General features: G+C 36.6%; 1 long non-coding RNA gene across 1 annotated transcript in view; it reads right to left on the reverse strand.

Annotated features, from left to right (window-relative positions):
• Positions 1 to 15,762: 15,762 nt before the first annotated feature.
• LOC141572396 (uncharacterized) overlaps positions 15,763 to 22,546 on the reverse strand; it is a 106,475-nt gene continuing 99,691 nt past the window's right edge. The window contains exon 3 of the long non-coding RNA XR_012497759.2: positions 15,763 to 15,828. This is a non-coding gene — a long non-coding RNA (uncharacterized LOC141572396). The remainder of the gene's footprint in view (positions 15,829 to 22,546) is intronic.

A 22,546-nucleotide genomic window follows, 5' to 3' on the forward strand; every position in this document is an offset into this window, starting at 1 on the left:
AGTGAGAAGCCATTTCCATCCGTAGAGTGAATGGGCAAAAGGAAGAAATAGTTACAGTGCCCTAGTGAGAGCTGGAACCTTGACAGGAGCCATGGATAGGAGGACATATCTGCTGCCAGAATCATGCCACCAAAGTAGACAGTGAGACCTTTCTGTCTTTCTACCCTTCGATCTCCTGCCAGTGCCTCCCACTGACCAAAGGGAAGTTGGTCCAGATAGAGAATAGCCTTCTGGGGAATGGAGCAAGGAGAAGTTGGCAGAGAACTGGACTGAAGGGTGCAAATGAAGAAAACTAGCACAGGGGATGGGTTTATCCTTTCTTCTCTAGATGCTAAAGAAGATTAAGAGACTTAAAAGAAAAAGTAAACATAAAAAATGAAGGCAACTTTCCCCAGCCAGACAAATTATAGGAGAGTTTAAGTAAGGGCTGTATCCTGTAGAGTAAATGACAAAGCAGCATTACTTAGAACTCCAACTAGTGGCAATTAACACTCATTTTCAAGCCAGGCAGATTCATTTTAAGGGGCTACCTACCCCTTTCAAATTCCTAATAAATCACTATCAAGATAACTAGACCATTATTATTCACATTCTTTTCTTTGCGTATGAATGGATGATAAAAAAGACTCTTTCTTTGACCTAACTTCAGTCAGGCTCCTCTGAGCCCACTTTTTCACTAGGCCTCAACCTCAACCTGCAGAGCCCAGTTTTATTAAGTTGGTGCAAAAGAAATTACGCTTTAAAGGGTTAAAAATAACTGCAAAAACCGCAATTACTTTTGCACCAACCTAATAGCAAAGAATCCTGTTAAGTAAATTTAGCAAGACCCCCCACACACCCTTGATATCTGATCATGTTCCTCAGTAAGTTTCCATCCACTGCCCCCCTCACTCTGCTTGTTTGCTACCAACCTCTAGCTGTCTTTGCTATATTTGGAATTGAACTCAGTTCCACACTGAAGCCTCCCTCCCCTATTGCAGTAGCTCAAATAAAGTCTGCCTTGTCATTTAACAAGCATCTGAAGCAAAATTTACCTTCTACACAATGCTAAGAAAATCCAGACAGAAGTCACCAGAAATCACTGCATCCCACTCCTGGAGCTAAGGGAGATGTGATCTATCTCTGCTCCCTTGCAGGCAAGGCCCAGCCCCATGGCCGAGGCTCTGCTTGGAATACTTGTGGGTCAATCCCAGAAGGAGTAACTCAGGGACAGGCAGCAAAATCACGCAAGGAATTCACTATGGAGACACAGGAACCAACCACAGAGCAGGGCATATCTAGTGCACATGGCATCCCAAAACTGATCCCATGGCATGACCACAGCTGTTGCCACTGTGCCCTGCCTGGTCTCCAGCCCAGTTCTCCAGCTTTCCTGTCGATTCCATTAGCCTCATCTATCATTCTAATACACTTTATTTTAGTGGCTAGTTAAAATAGCCAACATCAGTTTCTATTGTCTGCAACCCAAAAGCCTGAATAATAGTCTTCACCATTACCTAGTTTCAGTTTTATTTTTATTAAAACTAAATAATTTTTTAAAAATATATAACAGACCGGTATATTAGCTTCCTGGGGTTGTGGTAACAAATTGCCACAAATTGGGTCCTTTAAAATAACAGAAATTTATTCTTCCACAGTTCTGGAGGTAATGTTATGGCCACGTTAGTTCCTTCTGGAAGCTCTAAGAGAGAACTTGTTTTGTGCCTCTCTGTCCTAGGGTGGCTGGAAATCCTTGACACTCCTGGACTTGCAGCTGCATTACTCTTCACACAGTATTCTTCCTGTGTGTATGTCTGTGTCCAAAGTTCCCTTTTCTTGGACTAGGACCCATCCTAAGCCATTACGATCTCCTTTTAACTTACCAACATCAGCAAAGACCCTATTTCTAAATAAGGTCACATTCACAGGTACTGGGGATTCGGACTTGAACATATCTATTAGAAGGGGACACAGTTTAATGCACATCAGAGAGAAACTATTTACCATATACTCATAGAACCTAAACCCAGAGTAAAGTGAGTCAGGGTCAGAGGTGAAAGGTTAACACAGGAAGACAGTAAAGTTATCGGGTAGTGCAGAGATCCTGGGGAAGAATAATGTATCAGTGGTCACAGAACATGCCTTACAAGGCAAGTATCTTTAATTTTAGTTAAATTTACCCTCCTAAATTTAGGTAAATTTTACCCTCCTAAGAGAAAGGTAGAACTAATAGAAGGGGAGGGAGATAGAGGAAGACAGTTATATTAGGGTAACAAAAGACAAAATTAGACTGCTAATTTAAGGTAAATAGAGAGCACAGCTTCATAAGAATTCAATATAAATATTCCAAAGCAAATATAACAATATATAATGCTATACCAAACAGCTCATATAGAAAATCAACACCGTATATAGCTTAGTAAAAATGTGAATGTAGTTTTAATGATTCACTGAATAAATACATTCTTATGAATTACTCCCATATTTGAGCACACTATTTGCTAGAAAACCAGTCTCAAGATAATTGTACACAAACAAAAGGAGCCAAGGAAAAACGCCAGGCATTAACTTTCTAAAATTGTGGAAACTATAAATGAACAAAACTTTGTTCTTGGGATTACTTATACTTGAAATGACTGCTTTCTTCAGTCTTTGGTCTCCCTTCATTTCCTTGTGATGCCTCCATAAATCAGTGACAGCTACAACATTTCTGCTGAGGCAGCACTTTTCTCCCAAGTGATCTCATAATGTCTGAGAGAATGTTTGGAACTTTGTACACTTCTTGATATGCAAAAGAAGACCTTATTTTCAAGAAAATGATTGCATAAATTATGTGGCACAGAATAGAGATGAGAAGTGAAATACTCTAAAGAGTTAAAGTAGAAAACAAAAAGCAATACAGCCAGAAAGTATTGCCACTTGTATTTGGAATTTGGGGAACAAGATTTAACCATATATTTACTTGAATCCTCAATACCGTATTTTTCTACACAAAGAAGTATTAAAGGAAAACATTATCAATAGCAGGATAAAATGAAAGGTAAAGAGGGAAATGGATATTTTCTCCATTCATGATGAAAATTGAAAGTAGAGGTTTGTTAGATGGATTTGGAATGTGAAATTGTTCTATTCATTAAATTATTTTCTTTATCTTTCTTCCCCTTTCCATCCCATTCCTCTGATCAAAATGTTACTCAAATTTTACTCAGAATTACAACTGGTTCTTGTAAGAGAATGGATCTTAGGGATACAAAGATCCATCCATGGAGTCCCCCTGGATGGAAGGGAACTTATTATAAGATTGCAAGGAGGGGGGAGGGAGGTTTGAAATCTGCTTCTTAACTATCTGTCTCATTATTTTTATGTGGCAGCTAATTGCATTCCTACTTCTCTACAACCAAGAAATGTATGAGTTACTATCTTTTAGAATCATGACCTCCAACTTTACCAATGAATGGTAGCAGTCACTTTTTATTCCACAGAAATGTGACAGGAAAGCAACATGTCAATGTGAAAATGGAGTTCTTACATAGAAGGGAGATGTTCATAGTCAGTATATGACAGGAGAGGTCCCCATTGAGAAATGACCTCCTTATTCCAGAGAATCCTAGCAAATGACGGGAGAGCAATGCTGGGGTGACATTCATGCTCCATGGAACAGGGAGCTTAAGTGAAAATGGGCTGGAAAATCTATCAAGGAAGTCTCAGAGATCTACATCCAAGTTTCGCAAAAGATTTCTTTTTTCTAGTTCGATCTCAACATTCTTCGTTCACCTTGAAAGAGTAACACCCTGAACCCTGCTCGTGCAATCCTAAGCATTTACCATCTGTTTCCGTCTTCATCACTGCATTGAAGTAGCCAATGACCTCTGAGCACCAAATTCAATAGTCTTGCCCGTGCCCCACTCCTACTCAGCCACCCTTCTGTATTTGTCTCTGTTGGTCTTGTCCTTCTTGAAACTCTCTCTTACACTTCACTGAATTACATCATCCTCATGTTCACCTGTGTCTCTGATTACTGCTCTCTATCCATTTCTTCTCCTTTCCTTAAGTGAATAATTCTCCCCCAAAGTCGTAATATTTTGCTTTTCTCTCTTTACTAATTCATATGCTTCATGAAGGCCATCTTCACCCCACTGCCACCTGGATTTGAAGTATATCTCTTTGAACCTCCATTGTAGTTTGAACCATCAACTCGTTTGTGGCAGAATTGGTTAGCTGCTTGCACATGTCCTTTTTGTGTTTTTTTGTGTTTTTTAATTTTGATCTACTAGATTCAAGCAGTCAAGAGGATAGAGGCCCTGCCATTTATGTTTTTTTTCTTTTTTTTAACTGTTTTGCATTATATGTTCACCACCCAGAGTCAGTTCTCCTTTCATTACCATATATTTGACCCCCCTTTACCTTCTTCTCTCACCCTCATCCCTCCTTACTTCTGTAACCACTAAACTATTGTCTGTGTCTATGAGTTTTTGTTTCTTTATTTGCTTGTCTTGTTCCTTTGTTGTCATCAGTTTTATATCCCACAGATGAGTGAAATCATATGGTTCTCGACTTTTTCTGTCTGACTTATTTCACTTAGTGTAATGATCTCAAGATCTATCCATGTTGTCGCAAATGGCAGTATTTCATCTTTTCTTATGGCATTTATCTATATACATTTCTGGAACTTAGGCCAGTGAAATTTTTTCTAATTGAATTAAATCTGCTTTTCTCTCACAGAAATGAAAGTTTAAGGAAATGAAGGACAGAGGCTTTGTGGATGCTTTCAAATGGCATTGAAATTCAAAATCAGTCCATTTTCTATACTCAGTATACAGAAATATAATCATTTTTCCATCTTGTAAGAAAAATTATAATCCCACTGATCACAAAAATGAAACTAGTTACCAGTTTCCAACACCACAATGGGCTGAAATAAGGGAGAGAGCAACAGGGTAGCTTTTTCTAAAATATATACATACAGTGCTATACTACTAGAAAATCATGGAGACACATTTTTTCTCCTCAATTAAAAAAGAAAGAAAAATATTTCTTTGTCTATTTGAAACTATATATAATATGTACTTTACTTGTAAGATGTCCAAACCCCTAAAACTACCACACAATACAGCACAGCATTTTTCCCATTCTGCTAGGAGTTCAACTCATATCAATAGAAACACTGTTGTGTTCTTTTACCTAGATAGTTAAATAATTCAAAGCAAAAGCATCTATCATATCAGTGCATTATTCCCCCCAAAAAAAAAAAATTGGCTGTGAAGGAGATCCTTCAGAATTTCCATCAAGACATTCCAAGATACAGTCTTGAAATGGACACATTTTTGCAATAACATGAATAATTTTGCAGACAAGAGAGGCCAAGAAGCCTGGGGAGATGAGTGAACCTCTTCCTCTGGACCTAATTTAATTGCTGGCTGCAGTCTCATTTTTCCATCACACTTTATTTAACTTTTCTTTACTTATATCACATAAATTAACTGAGCAGCCATGCAGAATAATTTTGCTTCATTTGGATCTAAATTAATGAGTGTGATCACAAAGCCATGTGTACAATTTCAGTGAAGATACAGTATAATTATTCTATTGTACGGGTTAGCATTTCAGCCATGTATTAATGTATTTTGAATGTGTAATATATGAAGCTTTTGTAGTCTTCTGCCATAACACCCCACTGAAAAATGTCCTCCAGTTAAGAAATGCTAAAATAAATTATTAAACACAAAGGAAGGAAAGGGAGGGGGGCGATCAGGAGGAAAAAAGAAATGACAAAGGGAGAAGTATGCTTCCAGGAATTCATTTCCTCATATAAATTTTTATTTCCAAATCGTTTCATTAAGTAATGTTTTAAGTTGCACTATAATAGATCACATTTTTTTTTCTCAGCATTTAAGTGAGTGATTTTGCAGATAAGGAAATCGGGGCATTTGAGCATATGTAAAAAATGGAGAAGAGAAATCACAAAAGAACACAGACACTAATGTCCGCAGTCAGTCATGAGGTACGCCAGTAAGTATCAGCTTGAGACCATGAATTATTTCAGCCCAGGCCATACAGGTTATGGAGCACTGCTCAGGGAACATTACACCCTTAGGGCCGGCAATTATGTGTCTTTAGGATTAATACCGAACAAGACAGTGATTCAGAAATAGACACATTCTCTTTTGAAGAGCTTTCAGTCATAAAAAGTCATTTTTTTCCTTTCCTACCCGTAAGGCCTTCTAACCTGCCTGGCTTTTCCCCTGCTCTATTAAAGGTATAAAACACTGCTTCCACCTGCTAGCACTCACCGACCAATAACTTTAATTTTTGGCACTTATTTACAGGCTGAATAGACCCATCCACACCTGCTTTCCCCTTAATTAGCTGGCTATCTAAAGGCTACAGATTGAGGCTGCCAGCTTCCTGAACTAAGAGGAAGATCATTTAGTTGCTGATGTAAAAGAAATGGAGGTAGGAAAAAAAGGAGAATCTTTTTTTTTAAAGACAAACCGCAGCAGAAACATTAGTACAAAAGAAGGAATCATTCATGAAGAATATGAAAGCAAAATATATATGTTATTACATATATTATTGTGTGTATGTAATAAATTGTGATATACATTATATATTTATATATTTTTACAAATATCTATTTTATTTTTTTAGGCAACTTTAAGACAGAAAAATAAATAGTAGCCCTAATTAGCAGTGATACAATCACTTCTACTTAAAAACATCGGAAAGCTTCCATGGTACCCAACTTTCTTCCCAGTTTATTACCTATGACATCACCCTATATAGCCCTGGTGGAGCTAGGGAAAGGGACCCCCAAAATAGAGTAAAAAGAGAACTGGGTTGGATTCAGAAACCCCCTTGGGCTCTGGACTTCCCTCTGCTGCTGATCCACTGCTAGAATTTGCATGAGTCACATAATTTGGGGACCTCAGTCTCTTCATCTGTATCATGTGGGAATGAATAAGGTGGTCTCTAAATTCTTCTTCAGCTTGTACATCCTACTGTCATTTCACTCCCTCTCTGCAATAAAAACTACCACTGAAATCACTCAAGAGGAGAGGGAAAAACATAACAAAAAAGACAGTGTGTAGTAAAACTTAGTCACTTTTCATGTAAGTGAAATGTTTAAAAAGTTCCAAACCACAATAGGTGAATTTCAGAGCTCAGCAGAAATTTTAATGATGATTTTTCTCAACTTTCTCAAGTTACAGATAAAAAAAAAAAAAATCAAGGCACAAGATGATTTACTGATTTGTCCTGGGTTCACAGAGCACAACCAAGACTAGAAGTCAAATTAAGCTGCATCCCCGGTCAAATAGCTAGTGATTTTGTAGTGAAACAATCTAGCTATACACATTTGTCCTTAAGTTTGCACCAAAATCAAACCGTACTCATTAGAAAAGAAGGACACGCTGTATGCTAAAATTTAGGTGAAAGTTTATCTTTCCTTCATATGGTTTATAAGCTCTTTATATATGCAATGGGTGCTCAGCTCAAAGTTGGTATGAATAAAAATGTACTCCCCAAAGGCACTTCAAGATTACTACAAGACCAGCGTATCTGTATGCTCCAGATATATTGCAAGCATGCTACTGGACCATTGCACTTCTCTGCTTAAATCACATCAATAGGTTCCACGGCCCTCAAGATAGTTATCAAACTCCTTGCCGTAACCTAGAAAGCCTTTGAAAACGGACTGCTTCTCACTTCTCCAACTTTATCTCTACCTGGTGCTCATCCCAACAAATTGCATCTTTCAGCCATATTGAACTAGTTGCAGCTTCACAAGCAGAGCCTATTTTCTCCCACTTCTCCACTTGCCCTCTCATTTTCGCCTGCACTGATCTATTCATCCCTCAACTTCCATGTTTTGCATCACTTCTTCCAAAAAGTATTACATTTGACCCTCCTATGACCAAGTAATGCATTCCTGGTGCTTACCTCCACGTAGGTTTGAACTGCGTGGGTTCACTTTCATGCAGACTTTTTTCAATAAATACAGTCAGCCCTTCTTATCCACAGGTTTAGCACTTGTGGATTCAACCAACTGTGGGTGGAAAACAGTATTTCCTCATTCCCCACTGCAGATTCCCAACCACAGAATGAAAATAGTTTTCTATCCTCGGTTAGTTGAATCCATGATGTGAAGGGCCTATTGTAGTTGAGTTTTGAGAAATCATAAGGTAGATGCATATTTTCAACTAGGGGTGGGGAGTTGTCCCTACCACCCACATTGTTCAAGGGTTAACTGTCTTACTTCACTGTATTGTACTTACGTTTCATTCATCTATCTCTCATGCTGCACAGTAAGCTTATTAGAAGGAATTTTCTTCTTCCCCATCAAATGCTTTATAGTGCTTAACATTGTGATAGGTGCTCAAAAAATATTTGTCAAATAAATTAGTATCAAAAGGGCTGAAATTATTACATTACTGTGAATTCCTTTGTTTGTGAATATTTTAAAGAATTGACCTTGTGTCTTTATACTTTACAAAAAGTGTTAAAGTCTTTTCCTTTATGCTCATAGACCCATTGACTTTCCCAGAACCTTTTGAGCATCCTCAAATTCACAAGATTTACTAACTGAGGTATGGATGCAAGGCTGTTAGCTAGGAGCACTCAGTAACCAAAAACTTACTATTGCACTCCATACCAGACTTATGTGTTCAAATTCTGCCCAGGAGACTTTAGAAGAGAGTGATTAGGAGCTGAATTCTGGAGCCTGATTATCTGAATTGAGTCTGAGTTCTGCCACTGAATGTAGCAACAAGCAAGTTGCTTGCCTCTCACTAATCCTCAATTTCCTCATCTGTAAAGTGAGACAATGTCAGTGCTTATTTCATTGAGCCATTGGAGTTAAATTAGTTAATATATGTAAAAATCTTACAAAAATATTGATACATAGGACTTAGTCAATCCTTGCTTAACATTTTTGTAATGACGATGCTGATAATCATAATCATTATCCCTAAACACTTTATATATGTTGCCTCATTTAATCTTCACAACTCAAGGAAGGCGTTATCATCTCCATTACAAATTAATATGTCTTGAAACATTGTAGTGTCATTATGGAATACTGGATGCTGCAAATGTTGTATCTGCAAATGTAATGATTCTAGTACATACCCTTTCCTCACCTCACCCCCACCCTCTGAAAATAAGTTGCCCCTCAAACATCTTTATTTTATTAATGTTAATATGATTCTCTCAGTTAACCACAAGCACAAAGCACTGGAATTTTTTTCACTTTGCCTCTCAGCAGAATACACAGCCACTCCTCTTCTACAATATCTCTTGCATTCCTCTCACCTTTTTATTCCTACTCCTGCCCTTTTCATTCAGGTCCTCATCATCTGAAACTTAGATGCTATACACTTAATAACTTGTTTTTAGTTTTAAAAACATATCAATTTCATAGAGATAGAGCTCTGTTTGCAAGCATGAAATTTTAAAAACTGTAATCCAATAAACGCCAACCACAAACTTCTCCCAATTTCTGCATCTCTTCCCCAAAACCAATCAAAAAAGTAAAATAAACCAGAAAAAAAAGAAAAAAAAAGAAAAACTCTGCTCCAATGATTCCCATATCAACCACATCACACAGAAAGAGCTTTGGAAATAACCTGCTGTCTAACTTGGAATGTAAACTCCACACCAGTTTGTCTTCACAATTTCCTAGTAACTTATTTGTGCTTGTTTTTTAGGATAGTTAAGCAAAAAGAGACACTTAGTGAAACAAATTAACTTCTTTCCTACAATTTGGTTTTCACTGTACTGATAGATTTTATAATATCAAGTATGCTCTGAGATATCAATAAACCTTTTTTTCTCCTCAACACTTAGAAATAAACAAGTGAAAAGAATTTATCTCAATTCTCTTTAAGAGAGTTTGTCAGTCTCCATTTCACAAAAACTAATCTCCAATTCGATTTTTCTGATCCTTGGGACCCCTCAGTCATGACAAAATAAGAAAAGAAGCAGTTCCAAGGCTGATAAGCTGGAGAGTGATGTGGAGAGCAATGTAGGGACTAACCTCCGTAAACTTGCAAGTCTAGGGAAGCCACAAAGTTGAAATCACCATCATAGCCTCAATGGACATCCAAATTCTCTTTTGTCTTCTTAGAAAGCATCTCAGAGCCAGAGGTGTATTTTATACTGTTCCTCATATCCAGTGGCATCACATGCATACAAAGGGTCCCTGATGAATGCAGGCACCCAGTCTACAATTCAAATAATACCCATTTACTTTGTTAATCGTGAAATAAACCGAAGGTTTTGGAAGATGACCACGTCACTGAGGTGCTTTCCTGCGCCCTGCCTATGGCTGTGTCTGGAGAATGAAGGCTTCTTTGGTTAATAAGGACACCTTGACTCCACATAACTCCTCCACTCAAGACTTACAGTACTTTTACAGGTATGATTTTATTTAGTCTCAAAATATATCTGTGATGCATGAGCAAATTGTGAAAACTCTGAAACCATGTAGTCAATCAAAACCATTTTCCCCAGAGTTGAGCTTCAGGGTAAATGAGAGAGAAGAAATGGAAATATGAGAGGAAATAAAAATGAACATATCTTTGTGTTTAAGGAGAACCTTTAAAATACATAAAGATATTTTATGTGAAGATATATGTTTTTCTATAAAATTATCATGTTTTATATATTAATTTTTAAGATAGTATAATCAAATAGTAATTATAAAATGATTATTAAAATTACTTAGCCTTTCTCAGTTAAGCTAATCATTAAGAAGTAGAGGAAACTCTCCTAACAGGAGAAACTAATTGCCTAATTTAGAAGAGAGGAGGGAAAAAAAAAATGTTTCTTTTTCTGGACTTAGTGTTAACCACTTCAAATTTTTCATTTTCATTGAATTTTATGAGAGAAAAAAAAGACGGGGAAAATCTCCCTGGATATTCCTTTTTGCCATAAATAATCTTTAAAATCATCTCTTATTCTGAGCTGTCATCTTTGGTGCCTCTGAGTATTCTAATGCTCCCTTCTTAGCATCTCCAGTCTTTGGAAAACTGTGTTGACGGCTCTAAGAAAAGCATCCTTCAAAGTTTCCTAATATGTGATATTTCCTCATCCAGACAAATTGCTTTCATGTTGCAGAAGATGAGACTAAAAACCAGACGTAAGCAAATGGGATCCTTGAGGCTCGATCATGCAGAGGGTTTGTTCTAACAAGCCATGGCTTGACAAACTCTCAGGCTACATTCACTGACAAAGACCTAAATGTGTTTTATTCTGCAACAAAACAATGCAACTTTCCTACATCCACCTCTGAGGTTTTGTTTCAAATCTAGTCAAATGCAGTAACAGCCTCTTATCCCATTTCTGCTTTTGAAAATGGAATGCTACTACAGACCATGCTGGATCTCTTCTGTCAGCCCCATCCAAATCCACTGTGCCCTCTTCTCCACCATGTGTCCCGGGAAGCTGACCTGTGTAGACCACTCTATCAGCAAGCTTCTAGAACTCTGGCTGCCAGCTGGATTCTGCAGGGAGAACCCATTAGCGTAGACAGGAAATCAGACAGTAGACAGAAATCAGTGTAGACGACTCCATCATCAAGCTTCTTGCAGTCTCCAGTGAGGAAAACCCACTAAAGAAGACAGAGAATCAGAAAGAAGAAAAGATGGAGGTCAGGTCGTCATTCACCCAGCTCCTTCTCTGCAATTCCACTAAAGATGGTTCGACGGAAGGTCACAGCTCTGGCCAAGCATCCCTCTCCTGATAGCTCTCTTTCTTTTGGGTCTCTGGGAACTCCTCCTCTCCTGTCATTCTGGATTGTACCTTGTGATTTCTCTATAATATGAACACATTGTTGTTAATAGTCCCCTTATTAAATTCTCCAAATTACTCAGTTTCCTGCTAGAACCATAACTGACACAGATTGTATTCAACTCCCACTCTGAGAGCAAACCAAGAGGACGAGGCCATAGTTATGAATCCAAGGTCAAAAAAAGGAGATCCACATAGAAGGTACAGCATCCTAGCTTAAGAAAAGAGCAATGCTCTCCGGAAGCTATAAAGTATCCAACTCATTTTTAAAATGTCCCAGCTTGTATTTAAAATACAAAGAACAATACAGTATTTCTTAACAAATGATTCACAAAATAACTTTAAATAAATGTCTTTAGAAACAGTTTAGTAGGAATAAATTCTAGGTAGCAAAATTTAAGATACTTATCCTAATAATGATTTTTATAATTCTAGAATATTTTCCCCATCAAGTACTATAGTTCTCTAAAATATTTCAAGGGGAAACATGAAATAAATCTTGGTATTTTCCTTCTATTTCTCGCCCTTTTATTTTGTTTGTTTGCTTGCTTGCTTGTTTGTTTTTGTGCTTCCTGTTTCTAACCCCATAGGCATTTTTAACCCCATTTGAGAACTGGAAAAGCTGAGGCATGGAGGTAGGCATGGCTAACCAACGTTTGGAATAAACTTCCATCAAACGTCATCCTAGTTCTCCTAGAATTAATAACTCTCAACTTACCTCTGAAAAGCAAATACAGAAGGTGCCAAAAAAAGTATACATATTTTAAGAAAGGAAAACAAACTATATTAAAATTTTAATACTTAATGTGTACCGATAACAAAAGATGACTACATGTCCTGTGTATACATTTTTTTTGGCATCCCTGGTATATGAATCTTACGACTCAAAGATAATGTCAAGTAATTCGTGTTAGAAGTATTCCTCTGACCCATGATATTGATATACTTATTTCACACTCACATTTTAATAGTCCATTTGGTCCTAATCCAAGACACAGCCCTGAGCTACGGCCCTACATGAATTCCCCTACACTTTTCATTTCTTCTGGGGAATTGAACTAATTATACTGACTACTTTGGAGAGAGCAATAGTTTTTGAACATTGCCTGAGGGATACAAAAGTTGTTTTATTTCATAATTAGGCATTTCTGTCCCAGGGGCATTTTATACTCATGGTTTGAAATAACAGCCATTATTTTATTACAATTTTCTATTTTTTGTACATAAAAATATTTAGAACATGTTTTCAGCTGAGTTTTATTAGTCATAATGCCAGGAAGCGCCTGGTGTTATGGATGATAGAATTATCTTTGAGGGCTTCCCTTTAGTGTTATTTCTTCCTTATAGTGTATATTCACTCCGTGTTTGGTACTAGAACTGAAATATAAAGTGGAAATTGAATATTCTCTCTGTTTGTGGAAGTGACCTGTATACCAGGATAAAGTGAACCCCACTGAATATTCTGTTTGTGGAAGTGACCTGTACACTAGGATAAAGTGAACCCCGCCCATCTGTCTTTCCATTCCTTGCCCCAGTGAGCATTATATCTTCTTCGCCACATGTGTAGCTAGCTACCTATGTCTTGCTGTATTAACAAGACTAGAAACATGGAATCAACTCAGTAGGCACAGAAGTAACAATTCAAAAACAATTGATATTAAATAATGCCCTTATCAGGCAATTGGATTAAATTTCCCTCCTGGGGATGTAATAACCACAAGGTTATATGCATGCCCTGGCACATGTGTGTGTAGAGAGACCAGAATAATGAAGTCACAGAAACAGAAGAGATTGTCTAATATATCTAGGCAATTCTTTAATATAAAACAGGAATCGCCTCTACAATATCCATCAAGTTTCTACATAAATTCTTTGAGGGGCAGGGCACAGGTTACTTTACAACATGCAACATACTGGTACTCCATGAGAATATTATTCCTTATGTAGAGAAAAATCTGTTTCCCCTTCACTTCTACCCACTGACACCAGTTCTTCCCTTTTGGGGTTACTAGAAAACCTAATTCTTCTCATACATTACAGCCTTACAAATGTTTGGAAAATAGTTGTCAGGTCATTTATAGCGAAGGTTGTCTTTTTTTGCTAGCCAGTACCCATCACCCCCTTCTGGTACATAACAGCATCTAATTTTCCTTTAGCCACACCTTGCTCACGCTTAATCCATATCGTTGTTTGCAAGGGTTAAAGGTATACACGCTGGAATGAGTATATGGCCCAGACCTGCCAATAAATACATACAAATTTCCTGCGCCAGGCTCAGTTTCTGACTAGGTATTTGACACAAACTAAATTGAAAAGACACAACTTCAGTTGTTTTTACAGAACCTTTGAGAAACGGAAGTTCTCTTCCTGCTATGCAAGCTCAAAGATTCAGGCACCACCTCACAGAGAGGTTTCTACCTGAAAATGAAGACATGTAAATCAGAGCCAAGAGACAGGGGAAAGAGATCAGATGACGTGGTTTGATATCAGGGTATCAGGTGAATCTTAGGCCGGGTCTACTCCTGGATTTTTCAATTACATAATCAATCCATTTCACCTTTTGCATAAGTGAGTATGACTCGTTTCCAACCAAAAGAGTTCTAACTAATAGAGCATTTCTGGGTCTTATTTTTTTCTAAGGAGCATCACAGTTTGTTCAAGTATTCTTTAAATGGGGTGTTTTCCTAGATTTTTACTATTCAATCAACTCAATGCTTGACTTGTTCCAGTAGAAATAAGCTTCACAACTGTTACCCAGGACTAAACCCAAATTATGAGATGTGCTGTGAGCTGTGCAGAGAACAGTAAATGTTGACCATTATTGATCTAGATATGGTAATTCTATCACTTCAGCTTAATATTCCATGAATAACATTGGGTTGGTTCATTTTCTCTGTCAATTTGGCTAGGCTATGACACCCAATTTTTTGGTAAAACATCAAGCTAGATGTTGCTGTGAATGATAAACTTTGACTAAAGCATATTATCCTCCATAATGAGACGCCTATAAGAAAAAGGAATTCTGACTCCAGGCTGCCTTCAGACTCAAGCCTACAACATTGATTCCTACCAGAATTTCCAGCCTCCCTGGTTTCAGACCTGTCAGCCCTTTCCCAAATTAGTGTGTGTGTGTGTGCGTGTGTGTGTGTGTGTGTGTGTGTGTGTGTCCTATTGGTTCTGTTTTCTCCAGAAAATTTTGATACAAATAAGGATGCACTCTTCCCTTGTTTGAAGCTCTCAGACAGTGGAGACAATCAATTCTTTTACTTGCACGAAGACTCCCCATCTTATATTTGCTCAATTCATTGTTTTAAACTATTAAGCTAACTATACTTTACATGTATGCCTACTACCATGATTTCCATCAATTAGATTCCTGTATTCATTAACATTCCCAGTTTGGGACCTATGCACATTTGATAAGAAGGCTTTGATCTCTTCATCCTAGTAATTAGAAAAATGTTCACTAAACTATAGCTTATTTTGGAGGCCTGTTGAACACAGCTTGAAGCTCCCATCAGTCAATATCCTATTGTGTGAGCTCTTTAACCAGCTGTTAATCCACCTAACAGAATATCACCCAGCCTATACTTCTCCATTTTGCTACAAGAATATTATAAAAGTTTCCAATGAATGCCCTGCAAAAATAAAATGGACTATGTTCACAGAATTCTCTCCATCTTTCAACCTAATAACCCCTTCAACATAATTACTTTGACATAAATCTTGTTTATGGCCTCATTCTGATTCTAACTGGTCACTGTTTCCTCTTGTGTTCTCATAAACAGTTCATCTATAATTTTGCCAAAGTGCCCTCAAAGTATAAGATAGTAAGCTTAGATCCTACAGTTTTATTAATTTTAAAAAATAATATCTTGCTCAAAGATGAGCAACATTTTTCCATGATTGCATCTCCAAATTCTTTCATTACTTTGAAAAGTACTTCATTAGAGAATGAATAGTTTTCACAGGTTTGAAGAAGCAAAGTGATTCTCACCTTCTTGAGCTTCAGTTATCTTTACTCACGTTAGTTTCACTCTTTACAGTTTAAATGTTTTTCACCTTAGTAGAGAAGACAAAGACAAAATTGGGTTAAGTAAAATGCAAATAACCCTATAACAGATAAAAGGGCCAAATGACTTTTATATTTGTTCTATTAAAAAAGCACATAAAATATGATATTTAAACCATCAAAACTCTAGAAGATAAGTAAGCAAAGGACATATAGATACTCATGAAAGAGGAAATATATTTGGATCACAAAAGATGGGAAAGGTTATGGCTTCATATAATACAAGTTAAGATGAATGTTTTTAAGATTGGCCTATAAAATTAGCAAAGTCTTTTTATAAAATATAATACACAATATTGCTAGTGAAATTATTACCTATATTTTCACATATATATTGTGTAATCACATATATTAATAAAAAATATATAACCTGCTACTACTTTTTTGCAAAACTATGTATCAAAATTCATGACATCCCTAGGTAATATTTTGAAACGAAGGAAAATCTTTAGTTACAAATTCATGATTAAGGATAGACACTATCTATATAAACAAAAATAAGGACTATGAAATAAATTATGGCTCATCGTTATAACAGGATAAAGTATAGCCATCAAAATCATGATTAGGCTATTTACTGTAAGAGAAATTCTTATGTTATAATTTTTTGTTTACAAAAGAAAAACTGTGCATACTTTATATAATAACGATGTAATACAAATCAGCAAAACTCTTCATTGACCAAAAAATAAACATAAAAGCCTAAGAAAATATACCAAAATACATATGGTTGTGACACACTAGATACAAAATTTCTTTTTTTGTTTTTAAATTTATTGGGGTGACAATTGTTAGTGAAATTACATAGATTTCAGGTGTACAATTCTGTATTACATCATCTATAAATCCCATTGTGTGTTCACCACCCAGAGACAGTTCTCCTTCCATCACCACATATTTGATCCTCCTTACCCTCATCTCCCACCCTCCACCCCTCTTACCCTCTGGTAATCACTAAACTATTGTCTGTGTCTATGAGTTTTTGTTTCTCATTTGTTTGTCTTTGTTCTTTTGTTGTTTTTGGTTTATATACCACATATCAGTGAAATCATATGGTTCTCTGCTTTTTCTGACTTATTTCGCTTAGCATTATACTCTCAAGATCCATCCATGTTGTCACAAATGTTCCTATATCATCTTTTCTTACCGCCGAATAGTATTCCATTGTGATAAATTTCTTACGAAGAGTGTGAATGATTTTTACAAGTGAAAGAACAGTGATAGTTTTTTGTGTTTTTTTTTAAACTGACTTGAGAGGTTCTATTTTCTTCCAAGTCAACACAACTTGGGCATACTTTTTATAATTTCCATTTAAACAGTGAGGAAAAATCATGAAAGTGATCACATTTTCAGAATAATATGAGGAAAAAGATAGCAAATCAGTCAAATTATGGAATGACCTGTGAGATCTAAGCAAAGCCCTACCTATGTCTACCACCACCCCAAAAATACACTTCCCAAACATATTCTTTCATAGGTGCTTTCCAGCCATATTTAATGGCATTGTAACTACTCAGAAGATTAGCACTCAAGCTTTTTAGTCATGAGCAAATGATTAAATCACCGTTAGTCAAGAGCAGAGCCTTCGGCATACAAGACTGATTTTGGTTTTTGGTTGAGGACAGGAATAGAAGACGATCCATTGCCATATATAAGGCAGCCAACCTCACTTCTGAAGCATGCCCCTGTGAGGTCTGAACACAGGATTCACACGAATGAAGTACATCTCAATAAACTCTTAACACTTTGAATTCCTTTTATGAAACCATGCCTTCAGAATTAATACCATTCTATGCTTGGGCATTCTGACTTGGGCCCTGTATTAGCGATATCCTTGAGCAGTTTTCCAGTTTTCAAATGACATGAGATATTCAGTATTTCAAAATGTAGAAATATATAGGATGAGGTGAGGAAAAAAGCAATTCCTATATAGAAGGAAGAGACAAACTGAGATTTTACTGTGATCCAATGTCTGATATTTATTAATAAAACTACAATGACAGTGAGAAAACTAAAGCCTACATACCACACTTTTAGAAATAAAGGCAAATTTTAAATCCACAGGATGTAAGACATACTGCTTTGGGTGATTCAAAATTGTTTTCTAAGCAATTTGACTGCATGACTTATTCTATCACAAATATACAGGATTCTCAAGGTGAAATGATTTTCTATGTACAGTGTTTTTCATGGCCTTTAAATGTTTTTGTCCATAAACATTCATTTTTTTAATGTAAATGTTAGCCTCAACAATAATGGGACAATCTGACAGCATATTCCTACTGATGTCAAGTCATAGGTAGTACATAACATCACCTATTGAGTGTTATTGTCTTTAAAAAATGCTTATCTTGATGCTAATCACGGGAAACCATCAAATAAATCCAAATTCAACTAAACAATTGGATTTGACTCTTTGAAACTGTCAGTGTTAAAAGAGGACCTTAAAAAGCCAGATGGAAGAATCACTCCAGATTAAAAGAAACTAAATATACATGACAACTAAATGCAAAATGTGATCCTCATTCGGATCACTAGACTGAAAAAGAAAAACTAAAGGACATTACAAGGAGAGTTGGGAGATCTGAATATAGACTGAATACATAATACTTAGCATAATGATACATATAATAATATATAATATAGAGCATAATGACACAATATACTAATATGGTATCATTGTTAAATTGGGATAATTTCTTGTTCTTATGTACAAGAAAGTCTTTGTTCTAGGGGACACTTCCTGACCTATCTAAGAGTGATGTTTGCAACTCCTTTCAAATGTCTTAGAAAAAAAGGAAAAACAAAGTGTAAAAACAAGATATACATACATACATACATACATACATACATACATACATACATACATAATCCAGAGACAGAGACAGAGACAGAGAGAGATAGGGAGCAAAACCAATGAGTCAAAATGTTAACAACCGATGAAGGGTATATTGGCATATTGGTGATCACAGTATTTATCACAGCATTGCCATAGTATGTCTTAAATTTTCTATAGGTTCTTTTTTTTTTTTTTTTTTTTTTTTCAAAATAAGTTTAGAAAAAATATATGCAAAACAAACATATAACCTCGTGATATAACGGGGGAACCTTAGAAGTCCAAAGACTGGGTTTTGTACACAGCTGTGACAAACATATCTTGGGCAAATGGCCCAACTTCTGTAAAATGAGATGGATGAACTGAATGATGTACAAGGCCCTTTTCCTGAAAAATGAGTAAGCATTTTGCAAATAAAAACAGTCACATGTCTATGCATGTGAATGTATGTGACACGTGCAGATAGCATAGTAAAATTGCTATTTCTCTTTATAAAATTACTCCTGCGAATTTCATAATTTATAAATCATTCCTTAGCACTTTAGCTAATTGTGTGTGTTTAATGATATTAGCCTAACTTGACACTAAAGTTATGTTTCTTGTTCCAGGAATAAGACCTTTTATCGACCTTTAAAAAAAGAGTTCTACACAAAAATAGCCATAAAATAGAAGAAAGAAGGCAAGAGAGAAAAGAAAAAGGGAGAGAATAAAAAGAGGGAGGAAAGAAGAAAAGGGAAGGGAAGGAGGAAGAGATGAGAGGGAAGAAGGAGGAAGAGACGAGAGGGAAAAAAGAGGAAGAAGAGAGGGAAAGAGGGAGGGAGGAAGGAAGGGCTGCTTCAAAGAAGTATGTTTTTTAACATACGCCTTCAGCTGTATTGTCAGATAGTAATTGAGGTTTCTATTAGGTACTACAATTCTCTCAGGTCATTATCTCTAAGTGTGAGTTGGAAATGAGACCAGCAACCCCTCCGTTAACCCATGAATACACATAACTAACACATATGTGTAAAGCTCTGTAGTGTCTACCAGGAACCAAAAATGTAAGTGAATGGAAGGAAGAATGGATAGTCCAGAGAAAGAGAGATCAGTTTTTTTCAAATTGTATGTATAATGCTCCCAGAACTTCACCAGATGGACCATTTTCCAAGAATAGAAGTTTCTAAGGCTATTAAGTAGACCAATTTGACCAACATTCTTAAGCTTCAAAAATAAATAAAAAATAAATAAAATAAAGAACAGGAAAAGGAAGAATCTTCCAAATTAAATGCATATATTTGATATTTCTATTTATATGAAAAATGCAAGAGAGCTGTACAAAACCTCTATGCTCAAAAGTTAAAATGTTTTTAAAAAAATCACTCCAACTTAATTTTTACTGTATACTCTTTTATATATTCTGATTTTTTTAAAGACAATATGCTTTTTTATTGCTGTACATTCTGACTTTTCGTTTTACAATGACCATGGATTATCTTTTAAAAATGAATTCAAACTCTTAGAAGGATAAGAGAAAAAACCTCCATGTAAAATGTCATTATTATTTCCCTTTGTTTGGTATGAAGAAATTTCCAGGAATATCATAAACTGAATTGATAAATATACTGACATCCATGAAGTGATTCTGTAATTGGAACTTTTTTGAAACATGAGAAACTATGATAAATAATGTGAGTGTAGTCATTCTTCCCACCATTGAGTTGATGTTCTGTTTACTTTTCACTATTCTTGGTGACTTGCGTTGGAGTTGCCATGAACCCACTGAAGAACTGAAAATTTTTTTTTAATTCTAACATATGGACACTTGACCTTATATCATTAGCAAGAAGAGAAATGATTGTGGCAGAATGAAGTTTTACTCTATCCTGCTCCCCATCAAGGGGAGTCAAGCTCATCCTCCCCCAATCTCACTCTCTTTATTCTGTCCCCAATTTCTTCAACTACACAACGGCAAAAAGGGGGGAAAAAGCCCACAAAACAATTCGTACCCACATCCACATGGACAGCATGTCTTTGGCAATATTTCAAATGCAATATACATGAAGCTAGATGAAGATTTACTCTATAATAGTCACTAGCTGTCCACATACAATGGAATTGAGCACACCCACTCAGAAGTTAAGCTTGTCAAGGCAGCTTTCTGTTCCAGTTTATACTTCTTCATGTGGGCCAATGTGGGCCCCAGAATCTTTCCAGGAATAGTGGAAAAAAGTCCACTCAGACCAGGGACGCAACAACATTAAGAGTTTTAGGAAGACAACAGGAGGATGTGTGAAAATCCACACCCCGAAATATGACCCACGTGCACACACTAATGTGGACCAGCAAGAGGCATTATACAATGTCTGCTAAGTTCAATAACCAGTTCTCCTCTCTTCTCCAATCCGAATTCTTCCAGAGTGTATATGGCCCAATCGTGGTCTATAATAGTTTCCGTATGCTTGTCCCAAAGAGTTGCCCCAAAAGCTCAGGATTTTCATACACAAAGGTTAAACACCCATTTCAAATCATAAGTGTTTATTAGTTTATTTCTCCAGGCTGTTTTCCTTCCATCAATATGCTGTGCAAAAATGTGCAAAGTGTGCAAAATGCTGCCTTCACTTAATAACAGGAACAACTGCTTGATGCTACAGCTCCCTCACTCACTTTTCTACATGTGCTGTCCTGATTCATACCCCCTCTACCACGATCTGTATTCTGCATGGTATGAAAATGAGAAGAGCTTTTTAAACCCCGTTGGCTGGGAAACACAACTTCTTATCTGACCTTCATTGAATAATAGCATGGCTGTCCTTGGGTAATATTCCTCCCACAGCAGCAGCACTCTGGGAATATTACTTGGGAGCACAACCTAATATATGGGGGCTATCTTGGCAAGCAGCCAGCCCAAACTGCTGCATGAACCATTTTTCGTGGGATGCAAGCTGATGGATATTTACATGCATCTTGATAATCCTCTCACTTTCATGAGCACTTTTCCCATCTCCACTGGTCCTCCTCCCATAAGCTCAGGTATTGGAAGTTTGGCACCTTGATAGAAATACAACTATATAACTTCTTTAGATGTAACTAAGTACTGATGTGACATTAACATCACCAGAACACCCAGCCCAAGCTCTTCCTCACTCCTTAAACTTCGCCATAAAACACACTGCCTCGCCCTGTACAGGAAAACACTGGGTACATCTTGTTTGAGCCATCATTCTCATATCACTTCTATATAAAAAGCAAACAAATTACGGAACGTCTCCTCACCAGCCACCAACATCCTCTGGCAGATCTCAAACATAAGTACAATTTAATGCCAAAATACAGACACTGTTCAAGAAAGAACAAACCTAGTATCCTTCCTGTGGTAAGCATCTAATCATAACAGTGGAGCCAGCACAAAGGGCGTGTCCCCACAGACAGGGATGGAATTACAGTTCAAAGAAATCTTTTCTACCTGGGCAGTGATACTAGCAGTTGAGAATTACAAGAGTTCATGTAAACAAAATAGTTGGAGCAGTATTAGGAAAATAAGTGGTAACTACAACCAATTGCCAAACCAATAGCCACACAGTTCTGAATCACTGTTTCATCTAGACAGCCAGAGCCAAAATCCTTGCCAAAGTCAAGGGGAAGTTTAAGCAAAGCCAGAGAAGAGGCCATTGGCTGGATTGCGACGTGATCATTCTACCTGCAGGGTTTTCACAAAGTATGGTAGGCTCCGAAATTTTTTATTTTAAATATATATAAAGACTACAAAGACCAAAAAAAAAATCTATTTATAATTAATATTTTGATCATCTATATTAAATAATCTTGCATAAAGGCTATATAGCCAAGTCACATTATCTGCTATGTTGTCCCTTCGATTTTTGTTTACTTGCTGA

This window comes from Rhinolophus sinicus, chromosome 14, assembly GCF_057876585.1.
Source record: "Rhinolophus sinicus isolate RSI-liver-muscle chromosome 14, RSI-T2T, whole genome shotgun sequence".
Taxonomy (NCBI): domain Eukaryota; kingdom Metazoa; phylum Chordata; class Mammalia; order Chiroptera; family Rhinolophidae; genus Rhinolophus; species Rhinolophus sinicus.